At 46.7% G+C, this 12,976-nt stretch overlaps 1 protein-coding gene across 5 annotated transcripts in view; it reads right to left on the bottom strand.

The window, feature by feature from the left end:
* SYT16 (synaptotagmin 16) overlaps positions 1-12,636 on the bottom strand; it is a 95,797-nt gene extending 83,161 nt beyond the window's left edge. For 3 of the 5 annotated variants that reach the window (XM_072038177.1, XM_072038179.1, XM_072038178.1), the window contains exons 1-4: positions 12,502-12,636; positions 11,839-11,940; positions 7,791-7,920; positions 6,468-6,643 (exon numbers count right to left, since the gene is read on the bottom strand). The gene's annotated coding sequence lies outside the window, so the exon portion shown is untranslated. Of the gene's footprint in view, positions 1-4,348; positions 4,988-6,467; positions 6,644-7,790; positions 7,921-11,838; positions 11,941-12,501 lie in introns of those variants that run through there. The other 2 variants (XM_072038180.1, XM_072038182.1) reach the window with 2 other exon arrangements.
* Positions 12,637-12,976: the final 340 nt, after the last annotated feature.

Raw genomic sequence — 12,976 nt, 5'->3', positions numbered from 1 at the left:
TGGTTGCTTAAATCATACCCAAATATCCTACAAGTGATTAAAAATTTAAACCAAAATCAGTATAGTTAGTCTAATGCTCACAGTTCTTCTAAAAAGAGGGACAAGTCATCTTGGTACAAAAATTATCACTAGTCAAAGCTTTCTCTGAAATAAACTCCCAATTACTTTTAACTAGTTTAAGCAATCATCCTAAAGCATAAGATTACAAAAAAAAAAAAAAAAAAAAAAAAGAAAACAAAGCTACTTGTATTACAAGGATGCTGCAGTGCCCTCTAGAGTCTTCATCACTTTCTCATTCCAGCATCTAGATGCAGAGATTCAAAAATGGCTCTACAGATATCACAGAGGCAAGTGGATATAAAGCGGGGCTAATAAGTTGAGAGTTCAACTCATTCTTAGTGCTACGTGGACAACACCTCTCCCCCCGCCTCTATTCAGAAGGGCATACCTATAAAATAAGGCATAGCATTTTAGGAGGGACTTTCAATATCAGTATTTTATGTCCTATTAATAAAATAAGATGCTAACAAAGGTGAAAGCAAATATTGTGGTTTTATTACTTGCTCCCTTCCCAAAAGCCACACGTATTCCAATAAATCGTATCACAGGGCAGAATCTAACTGGATCCTTCCAAGACAGGCAATTGCTGCACTCAGATCTGCTGCATTCAAACTCGGTGCAGGGCTACAGAAAGAAGGATACTGCTCCCACTAGTGCTTTGTTTTGTTTTTATGAGTTTCAGTTCCTTTTCCTCAAATTTATAAATTAAAGATTCCTCACCACAGCTCCCTACTATACATATCCGTCTGTATGTATCTAACCACCATCATTTTTTTCCCTTTTATAAACTGGCAAGGGGAGGACAAAACATACTTTAAACATATCATAGCAAATCTTTATGAAGTACCTTCTGCTGATAGCACATCCTAACAACTACAGGCACAAATCCCCACTGCCCTTGCTGCAGGAACATGAACCAGATGGGAGAAAGGGAGCAGGAGCAAAGAGCACAGGAGCAGGTGGGTTGGGAAAGACTGACAAAAACACTGTGAGAGACAAAACCAGAACCCCAGAGGCCCCTCTTAAACAGCCTGGAGATGATCTGAAGTCTTGTGCAGCCGTGGGAAATGGACCCTCAGCAATGACGTGGAGGTGTCTGGTCTTTGGGAAGCCACACGCCTTGCTCAGAAGTTGGTGCATGCTAAATTAGCCTAAATTAGAGTAGTGCAAGCTTTATGCCTGGACACGCCATAAGCACACGTTCCCCATTTGCATCTTTCTTTAAAATGTTTTGGGTTTTGTCTCTTTGTTTTGGGGGTTTTGTTTTGTTATAAAAAATGTATATTCCCTCTGCTAATTTAGTAGTGTCCCTTCAATGTTTCATTACTCCTTGGGCAATGTTTTTAGGAGGTACTGAGCACTGCTGCAAACACGGAGATGCTGTTATCTCCATCCAAGACTAAAGTTGGAAAGCTTTTAAGTTGGCCAAATGTACATCACATTGAATCACACTCAATTAACCTAATCAAGTATTTCTCTAATGAAAACATACGTTTCTGTGCTGGCAGTTTCTGACTCAACCACAATTCATTCAACGTTAAAGAAAAAAACATTAGAAAAACCATCTGTTCTCTTTAAATAGAGAAGCTATTTTTACCTTCATGATGAGCCCAAGTAATTACAAAACAAGTGGAGTGGGTTTCAAAAAGAAAAAAGAAAAAGACAAGGCAAGACAGCTGCTACTTTGCGATTATCCCAGCACAAACATGATACTAACCGTGTGGTTTTGGCCTTACACTGCTCACCCTGCTATGCATCATGCAACCTATTGCCACCCCGTTTGCTGAAGCTCTACAGCATATGTCACAGGGAGACACAAAGGTTAGAGTGCAGCACAGGAAGATTTGGTGAATGAATTGCTACGTACTAGAATTGAATGTCAACAGAATCCCAAAGTTAAAGGTCTTAGAAAAGGGTTGAGTCTTGCAGGAAATCAGTGACAGAAGTCCCACACAAGTTCTTTTTTTAGGTGACAAATTCCAAACTGCAGTGCTCAAAAATTGTCAGTCAGGTGGCACCTAGCCCCAGGGGAGCTGACATTTGCTGCGTTACAATTCTCCAGGCACCCACATGCTCCCAGAAACTGCGACGGCATTAACCCAGTCAGCACAACGCCCTCACACTTAATCCTGTCTGTAACCCACAACGCAAACATCTGCCTGTGCTTCCCGACGAGCTTCTCTCTCACCCGAGAGGCAAAGTAATGTGTAAGATCAAGCAGGCAGCACCCTCCTCCAGCAGATGTGTGGTGATGGCTGCAAGACGGGACAGTCCTCAGCTGCTGTCCCTGGTTGCCTGGAAGGAGCACAAAGGCTCCTCTTTTCAGTTTCAGAGGGGAAAACTTCTTCCCAGTATTATGTATTGACTGCCTTGAAGCAATTCACCCTCAGGCCGCTGGCTGTAGGTTTTCCCATGTGGCTGATGACAGGATCCCTGTGACTGTTGTGTTAATGGTCTGCCAGGAGCTCATCCTGCACCTCACTGCAACGTCTAGAAGAGAAACATTCCTCCGCTGTCCCCAGCCTGTGAGTGATCATGCCAAGCATAACTCTTAATTTCCCACTGACCCCGTTCCAGAGCCATCTAGTTATGGATTTCATACTCCAATAAACTCCACAAATCCCAGGCTGCCTGACTCACCTCCTCCTTTCAGCAAGGGACATTCACAAACGGTGCTCAGTGACTCCAGGCAGGCACAGGCTGCTGAGCAACACCGTATGAGCAAGTGTTCCTTCCCTCTCCCGAGGGGCCAGCTCCACACAACTCCCCTTTCCCCGGTCTAAAAGAACAAAACACAAGCCGAGGTGACAGCAGAAGCTCTGACTGCGTCCCTCTGCCAGGCAGGAAACAGGAGAAATTCAGAGAGAGTAAAGAACAGAAGCAGGGAGAGGCAAGAAAGCATCAGGAAAGCAAACAAGAAGAACAGCAACTCTGGAGGTCTGTCCTTGTGCCTTCAGCCAGCCAAATACACGACCATTTGTCCTTCATGCTTCTTGCTGAGGAACGCTGAAAACAACTGTGTATAAAAGAATCACTCCTCACTTATCAAACTGCCTATTTGGAAACCTCTAATCCACTCCTTTGCCCCAGAAAAAGGCTACCCTGCAGCTCTGTTATCAGAACTGCTATCAAATGGAAGTTACTTGGTGTTTTTCTTAAATCTACAGATGTAAGAACAATGGAACGATGTAATTACAAAAGAGTGACTCAGATTTGATACATATTTTTGTTTCTCTCTCTCACACTTGCAGAAGAAATAACCAAAAATCAGACATATGCTGAGTAAAGGCTGAAGAGTCGGTCAGAACGTGTGCTCTGTTTGAGACTTGAAACTGCTGCTTTTTAATGTCAGGTTACAGGCTTGGGAGCCCTGGGCCATTGCTGTTGAGCACACGGCAACGCTGCCACCTCGACTGCTCACAGAACCTAAACCATATCATCTGGACATACCTACACCAATTTTCAGTGAAAACACAGCAGCTACAGGAAACAGCACATCTGTCTCCATAGCATCGCAGCACGTACTACAGCAAGTGCCACTGATAAAGACTAAATTAATTAGCAACATCAAGCTGGGGTGTGCTGAGTTGTATCAGCACAGCCAGTAAACCAACAGCTTGAGGACTCCTTCAACTTAAATCACTTTATTCTTGTCTTTATTAAATTACAACTCTTTTTGCATTTCAAACTAGGTCACACGGACAGTCATACAGCTCCTGGGTAGTCAAAAAGGTGAGAGTTCCCCAGAACTGGGGCTAACACGAGAGCGTCATCAGATGCAAATACCTGAGGATCTGTAACTGAGGAGTGGGATCCCAAAGAAGCCAGTCTTCTCCCACCCACAAAGTGCTGTAGAAGTGCTACAGCTCTCCATGACATCAGGTGCACATCCATCTCATTCTCTACTGCATGAAAATGTTGGAGACAAGCAGGGTGAGCACCCTTGACACACAGCAGCACAGACACGCTGTGGGACCCTTCGTGAGGGGCTGCCTTAAAGAACACAGTGGGCAGCTTAAGTTTTGGCAACATGAATATATCTTAACTTGCTTCCAGGCTGTCTTCTGACTTCAGCATCATGAAATGTACTTCACATAAGAAGCCTGTGACAAACATCCAACCATATAAACTCCAAGGGTGTGCAAGGGGGTAACAAAGCAAGTACTTGAAATCACAGAGGAGAAAAACGAACAACAAAAAAAAACAACAAAGCACCACTGCAAAATGCTGTCAACACTTTATGCAGCTCACCTAATAGGGCTTCAGCAAAACCTTACCAAGCACTTACCTTGGTGTGCAGTGACAGAACCACCTGGCCTCGTGTCCCAGCAGGGCTGTGCACATGGGGACCGATGAATACAATTGCAGGATCCAGGCACTGAACTTCTAAAGAAAAGTAACTTGGAACTACACCTACCTTCATGGAGCTTGTATGCTTGGTCAAAGAGCTCTTTGAATACAATTATCACAACCTCACCAACTAAGATATCAGTCTTCATTGAGCACTAACAGGTGGTGGTGAGGTGGGTGGGAGGTGGTAAGGTGTTATAACTCAGCTGTTATAACAATTAACTTCCTAGTTTTAGTGGCAATGAAAAAATAAATCCCTTCTTTCTGTTCACCTGCTTCCCAAAAAGAAACTCAGAGAATTTAAACTGCTGCAAAACAAGAAAGAAGACAAAAAACCTCCCGCACATTAAACATGGTGTGTGTGATTGTAGTGGTGACTGCATCGTTCTTCGGGGTTGACTCAAAGCTTTTAAAGCACAAAGTGTAACCACAGCACAGGTATGCAAAATGGGCTTCAAAGAGCAAAGCTTCTTAAAAATTCTCAACAAAAGTTCTTGGTAGCAAATGTTGGTTCCAAAGATTCACTAGGAAACAAAAAAGAGGCAGAAATATCCACCCTGAACAGACAGTTTCAGCCCCCTCTGCTACTGTCTGATAAATAGTTTTAGGTTGCTTTTGCCCAATGACAAAAGAATTAAAAAGTAAACCACCCACAATATCACAATATAGAAAAAAAAAAAAAAAAACCACTACATTTTGTAAAAACTCATTTGAAACTCCCGAGATCCAGACACTACACAGTTCTGACACGTGCCAAAAAATATTCCAACTAGTGCTGGTCATCAAAAGACACCTGCCTCAAACACAAGTCCTGCACTCCCACCTCCCAGATCAGTGCGAGCAGTGGTTTTGCTGCTGTGTGGGCATTTTTCAACTTTCCCAGGATGGTTTGTGCAGAGAATCCCACTGATTTGAGGGCTCACCCTGTCCTTGGGATGGCAAGTGGTGTGACTGAGTCCTGTGAAATAATTCTCACAAACTGGGCCAATGGAATCATGTCAGTTATTTAATACAACATTAAACAACAATTACTTAGTTTGAAGACGTGTAAGGATATCGTGGAAAACCACGCTTGGTTTTACTCCAGCTGCAAGAAAATCTTTCATTTCATCCAGATCAAAAGGTGCCAGGGCAGCCTGCAGGCAGGACACTCACCCTGCTTTATCTGAAGACCTTTGCTGGCAGAGGCAACTCTCTTTTTCTCCATAGGTCTCTGTTCAGCTCAATTTCTGTCCTCTCTCTCTCGCGCTCTTCTTCCAACGCTTTTCTCCAGTTCATTACCTCAGACCTTCAGAAACCAGGTTCTGATGCTTTTCCCAAAGGGGAACTCACTATCTGCACTTTATTAGTACTTGTGTTTCTTTGGCATGACCAGTCAGTCTCCTACTAACGACTGTCTTGGCTCTCAGCTGCCGATAGCTTCTTAACCCATTGTGAAAATAAAACTCTCTCCCCCTCACTCATCAGGCCAGAAGCATCTCTGCCTGAATTCCTGCTGCCCTGCAAAGCACATTTCATCACAACACCTCACGCACAAGCATCAGTTTATGCCAAGAGCTAGGGGAGACTGCCTGCTGCTCGGTGCTAACTCCCAGGAGAGATGAACACAACACCGACCACGGCTTCAGGGACAACTCGCTGCAGAACAGCAAAGCACCTGGCGTCTTTGAGACACGGGTGGTAAGGAAGCAGATACACCTACCTGCAGCCAGCACAGGCACTGCAGGCTACGATATCTTAACCACACTTTTGATTCTTAAACAGCCCATTAAAAATGAAGGGTCTCCGTATCTCAGCACAACACAGACCCTGCAAAGCTCTTTGCATCAGGAACTGCAATCCCACCTGAAATCACAGAGCAAAGGCTGCAGCATCCCTTGGTTTGCTGCAACCTCCTCCAGCAGCAGCAGCATGACAGGACACTGCCCCCCTCCACGTGCCAGCAGAGCCGTGCATGCCCAGCACACTAATACCTGAGGCATGCACACATCTGAGCCGTGGCTGCGTGCTGGTTAGTTAATTACCATTAATTAATTAATTCCCTGCAGCAGTTTTACCTGCACAGCCTATTGGAGCAGCCTGCAGCGAGCAGATCAGGCGAACGCTGCTGAAAGGGAGAGCCTGCTCCCAGGTCTGTGTTTCCTAGCAGGGCTTCTTGCCTCGGTCAGCCACGGCTGAGCTTCGGGCTTTGCTGCAGGGCTCACTTCCTCGTCTCTCTGAGCAAAATTAAATACTGGAAAAGAGAAAAACCTATTGCAATTGTTTGCTGCAGACGACAACCCAAGATCCTGAAAATCACCTTTTGGAAGTGGCTCAAATGCTTCTCTTCTGAACAAATTAACAGCAATGCCACTAGGAATTAGCAGGGTGCCGATGCCCTCTACCTGCAGAATCCTGTTGAAGAGCTAATGGTTAGGGAAAGAGCAAGTGCCACACCAAGGAGTAATGAACCCTTTCAGAAAGCTCTTTTCTTTCAGTCACAGTGAGATATCACAAAGGGCTGAGCAGATCTGTAGGAAAATTACTGGGTTCAGGCACCAAACACTTTTGTTTCAACTGCATAAGCACTTGGTCCCCAGGAGCAGGTGATGGGAGAGGTTTGGTGGATTTTTTTAAATACTTTTGTATACAACACGTTGCCTGAGTATGCTCTCTTGACACTTGTGAGATGTAAACCACGTTCTGATTTTCCACATTTTCACAAGAAGTGTTTAAGAGTCTCTAAAATTTGACTGAACTAAGAAGTTCCAGTATCCATAAAATTATATTATTTTTCTTAATAATTAGCCAACTGAACACATCAGCCAGCTGCAGAAGTTTTGCACTATCTTGCAAGGTCCCAGGTGCTTTCAGACCCTATTAAAACCAATGAAGGCTAATTATGACTGAACCCCACTCCTTGGAGGCCCCAGTGTTGTGCACATTTGACCCAGAGAGGCTCGATAACACTGCCTAGCTCAGTAATACCTCAGGAATTCAGAAGCAGAACAAGGACTGAAGCCCAGACACAAATCCCAGCCGTGCCTTCTGCATGGGGCCAAGACACCACTTGTGAAAAGGAGTAGTCAGAACAGTCAAAAGATTCTCAAAATTCTCAGAGAATTCAAAAGATTCTTCTTTCAAAAGGAATTTTTTGTATATGTGCAAGTATTGATTAAGGGGTACCATTAGAAACTAAATAAACCAGCCCTACTCCATCTTCTCCAGTGCAGCTCGGGCTCCCTGCTCCCCTCTCACAAGGAGGTTTCACCAGGGACCATCTCAGGATTGCTCTTTGCAGTCCCTACGTACTCTTTTAATTCCCTTCCAAGTTTTCCACTTTGACTACCGTAAGCTGCTCTCCTCAGGACTTCGTGAACATCACCTTGTCCCCATCATACCTGTTCAGAAGGCTGCTGCAACCATCACTCTTTCAACCTATCGCTTAACCAACTCCTGCAGCTGGTCACACTGCTGTCGGCAATTTTAGCCACCTGTTTATCCATTCTTTTAACCCATCAACACCAAAACCTAAAATAAAATAAAGAAAAACTGAAATAGGAAGATATCCAAGAAGCTCCTTCTGGATAGCACAGCTAACATAAACTCTCTGACTGATTAAGACGTGTCTGATTGGATTTGTTTACAGCCACTGCAGTAAGTTGAGCACAGACTTATCAGATGAACAGCCGATAGCTGTACCCTCCCCGAGCGGGAATTCATTTCCTAAAACTCCCCCAAGAACAGTCAGTACAGAGCCCGTGTGCCCAATGAGCAGCTCACAGACCCAATTTGTAGAGTCGGTGTGTTCCCAGCCCCTAGACAGACTGGACTGAAGCCCTTGCTGAATAATTGATCGAACCTGCTCAGCGCACGAGAGCAATAAGCACGAGATGGTACAAATGGGCAGGGAACATGAGGTCTCCTTAACCCCACTGACCATGATGTCAGCCTCTCCGAGGCATGAAGAGGCTGCTTGTGGAAATAATCCTGCCCAATGTTTTCAGATAACCTCCCCTGGTAATTATGACTGCTCCTGTTGAGAGGAGAGGCGTCTCTGCTGCAGCTGAGCAGCGCCGTGGCTTAGCCAGGCCAGATGGCATGCGCTTGTCTGCCATGTGCAGGGGGACCAGAAGAACACTTCAAGAAAGGAACACGCCATAAACGTTACGGGCTGCTGCAGATGGGTCCCCGAGGAAGCGCTGGCATCATTACTTAGGGCGAAGACAAGCCGCAGACCTCCATTTCCCAGCCCCGTGCACAGCTAACAGCTCTCCTGCTGCCGCAGCGCTTCCAGCACGGGGCCCCAGCGCATCCGCAGATTCACCACCACATCGCAGGGCTTCCTCCTTAATGGCCTGCCCGCCCCGAAAGGAACCCATTTCACCATGACCTAAGCATACTAAATTAGGGCTACGGTCATTACCAGCAAGGCTCTGGGACCAGCTTTGATTTAAGGTGCCCTACATGCCTGAGAACGCTCGGTTTGGTACCTCACTTGTGTCTTCAAACCTCTAAAAATATTTTTTAAGAGCCTGGCTTCTGGGCCCACAAGCCCAGTGGTCCTTTAGCTCTTCTTTTATCAGAGAAGGAACATTGCCTGCACCCCTAAAACTGCATCCCAGGTCCCCATCCTCTCCTCAGAGAGAGAGTTGCCTGTCTTCCTGAATAACAATGCCCCAAAAAAAACTCGTCAGAGGCAGCTCCCTTGGAGAACACCCTCCACTTCCACGCTCATCAAAACAGGAAGGAAACAGAAGATTTAAAATGTTCTCCCATTTATTTTGCAAGCCATTTTCCAGCCTGAATATGTACTTCTCTTTCAAAGTTGTCTCCTGGGGACAGCGCGTAAGCACAAACAGAGGCTCTTTATGAAATTAACTGTGTTTCAAGTATTCAGCAAAGAACACACAACTGCAATCAATATTTCACACAAAGCAGGCGTTTTCCGAGACTTGCTTTCAGAACAACCAGATGCGGTGCAGGTCTATTATTAGCAGGAATTTAAGCAGCCTTGTGTCAAAATGAAACAAGAGAGGTAACAAAGAAATCAAGGCATCTAACAGCCCTGATTACTTTCAAATGGGAGGTTTTTCATACGCACCAGCGAGGCAGTACTCAGCAAAGCCTTCCACAGCTGAATACAGGCAGCTACCAAGCATACAGGTGCAGGGGTTGGCTCTGCGCTGGCATTTCCTAGGGCAAGCAGCTCATGGTGGCAGTGAAGTCACTGCCATCATGAGGGGAGGGACGCAGACCACCAGGGCTTGCTGGCAGAGCTCCTCCAGGCTCCTTCCTTGCTGAGCAGCTCAGGACCCAGGAGCCAAGGCCCTCTCTGCCAGTGCTTTCAGGCATGTTAATTCCTAACACCACCATAAAAACCTCAAGACCCACATCTTTATGCCATCCATCCAGACAACACAAGCTAATCAATAAGGCTCTGAAATGTTGTTGACAATTTATTTGCTTATTTTTTTAAAGAAGCACCTAACAGCCTTGCCTGTATTTTCTAAGCTTTTTAACAAGGATCTTAGCCAAGGAAACAAGTGCACCCTCCTCTAGATTGCTATACCAGACCCACATCCCCTTCCTAGCATCTTCGTTAAGGGGGAATAATTCATCCAGGACTCAGGTACCCTGCCCAGGATCTTATTACTGCACTAATAAATATTAATGATACATTGCTGCACTGTGAAACCCGTGAGCGTGAAGTAACGCAAATACACAGGCGCAGATTGTTTAATTAAAATCTTGTTCAAATGACCAACAGCCCTTTAGCAGCGTGAAGCTGCCTTTGGGTGGAACACAGCCAGCACACTCATCTGTGCAACAAACAGGGCTGCTAATGCAAAACGTGGTTAAGCCCTGATGCCACAGACCCAGCAGCAGAAAACGTGCCCATCCCCATAACACTGATGGTTTCTCTATGCATCACAGGTTCCTAAGTCAGGAAAAAGAGAACTCACCTACAATAAAATGGACTTTCAAATTAAAACTAATTCATTCTCTAGTATTTAAAGTCTACTCTGAATAGTCATTTCTGTCTCCATTTAACTCATCTTTTCGATATATCCCCTTGGGAGATTTTTCATTTAAAATGTCTGGAACACGCTTACTGCTGTGAGGACACCACATTTGTTACCATTAGAAGCGCATTCAAATGATGCACAGTATTTTCTCTAGCACTGATCTGAACTGTGCCCAAGCTGTATGCATTTCAAATTGGGCAGAAGCCAAAGCTACTGGAGACCAAACCTGCCTCACTTCTGATCCTTCAGCCATCAGGAACAATGAATTATTTAATGATAAAAACCAGAGCAGACTGTTCTAACACGCATCTGTGATCACCTCAAGTCATCACCGCCACCTCTTCTGGCAGCCCAGGACCACAGAGAGACGCTCTGGCTATTATGCCTTTCCCTGAGGAACAGCTCTGATCCAAGGACAGAATTTGGTAGCACCTAGGCTACAGGATGGCCCTGTGCCTCTCAAAGTTCCCTGATCAGCACAAACTCTATGTTCTGCCCTTGTTATCACTGCTCCATGCAAGTACTGGCAGAGCTGACAACTGCTAAGGCACCTGTTAGACAGAAAGCTGAACAGAACAATCCAAGTTTGCCCACTTGAATAAAAATCACGGTTTATATATGAATGAAATTTAATACAAGGACACCATCTTACCAAGCCCAAGGAACACAACCTCTTTCATTCTAATATTGGGCACCCCTCAGGTCTTTGTTCCTTCAGGTATTATTTCCCAATTGCTATATTGAATAATTGTTAACTGGATCAGGAATTAACTGTTGGATGTGCTTACCAAGATTAGATATTGCAAACCACTGAGGAACCTTGTGTATGCAAAGCACATGGGTAGCTTTGAAAGCAGTACACTGGTGCCTGGAGCAAGTATCTCACCTCTAAAGGAGAAGAGGACTAAGGCTGAGATAGAGAGCGGTGAGGAAAAAAGGAACTTCTGCCTGGCACCCAAAACAAGCACAAGACAGTAGGCAGTACGAGATACTCTGGTTGCTCCTGACCAAGCAAGATGAGTTTAGCAGGGTTTATTGGCTTGGTCTCTCATCGCAGTGCTAGTGAAAGGCAGAGGCAGCCCCAGGAGAACAACACACGGCAGGAACTACAAGGAACAGCACCCAACGGAGCACAAACGCTTCCAACTTAATGCAAAGCTCAGCTAAAAGCAGATTGGGACACGAAGATCCACACCAAAGCTTCAGCAGCTGAACCAAAGGGCAACGTAAACGTCTCCAGGCTACCTTCATATACCTACAGCCAGTGTAACAAGACTTCAACACTGCACTGATCCATGTGCTGATCACAGTGCATGGCAAATCCCACTCCTGGCACTTGTTAGGCTTACGAGGGGCTAATTTACAGCCTCACAAGTAACTGCTCCATGTCGTGCTTGCTGATCTAGCTCAGTCTACTCACGTTGACTGGCAGCGTTCTCCACAAGCCGCGCTGAAACATGGAATGACGTCCACATCGTGTCAGCCTGGGCCTTGCCCGAGGTCACCCTTCCTTAGGGACACTCTTGAAAGACAAGGAGGAACAGCAAAGAAGTGAGCACAGCTGAACGACAAAGGGAGGAGAGAAATCAGGCTCCCCATTAAGTCTCATCTTTATAAAAAAACTCAAGCCTAGGATGAGACGGGGAGGCGATGGACCATTTTACACCATCCTGACACCCTTTAAAGGCTTCTGTGATTATTTATCCCCCAAATATTCTGGTAAAAGACACAGGAAAACCAGCCCAGCCATCTCCAGCACAACCCATGGCCGTGCTTCTGCAGCACGCCGGGGGCTCCCCGGGACCTCAGCAGCACCCAGCCAGGTTTCACCCCCCGGTGCTGTGGCCTGGCACACCACCAGGAATTTCTGCCCTCCCTGAAGCCCAGGCTCATGGCTTAGGATCAGACAACAGAAAGCGATTTTTCCTCAAAACCACTGCAGCAGCCACAGCCCCCCCTCCCCACCCCCAGCCGGCAGGTGCCGAGACCCCCCCCGCTCCTCGTCCTCCCACGACCACCAAACGCCGTGAGGGAAGCCCCGGCGAGAGGCAGCGCCCCTCGGGCACCTTCCTCCCGCACTCACCGTCCATCGCCGTGGCGGCACGGCCCGGCACAGCCCGGCTGGGCTCGGCTCGGCCCGATGGCGGAGCCCGGCAGCCGCCGCTATAGCAGGGAGGGGACGCGGTGACCCGCACGGCGCCTCCCCGCCGCGGGGGGAGCCCCCGGGCCGCGGCCGCCATGAGGGGAGGGAGGGAGAAATAGGGGGTGTGAGGGGGGACCGGTGAGAAGCCGGGCTCTGTGAGGGGAAAGGGAGAGGTGTCCTCGGCACCGGTGTGTTTGTGTGGTGAATAGCGGGGGATGAGGCTACACCTGCTCTTCAGGTCTCTTCAGAGATGGTGCACCAGTCCCAAAGCCTCTTTCCACATGCAGGTGCCTCAGGTGTTGCAATAAAGCACCAGTAAAGCATCATCTCCACCATCCCCATCGCAGCACCCAGCCCCTGTCAGAAACTGATCCAGACACACAGCAGGCTGTAGGTTAGCTTGTATCTGAGCTCA

Source organism: Anas platyrhynchos, chromosome 5 (assembly GCF_047663525.1).
Source record: "Anas platyrhynchos isolate ZD024472 breed Pekin duck chromosome 5, IASCAAS_PekinDuck_T2T, whole genome shotgun sequence".
NCBI classification, from domain to species: Eukaryota; Metazoa; Chordata; class Aves; order Anseriformes; family Anatidae; genus Anas; species Anas platyrhynchos.
This window is presented reverse-complemented; position numbering and strand designations above follow the sequence as displayed.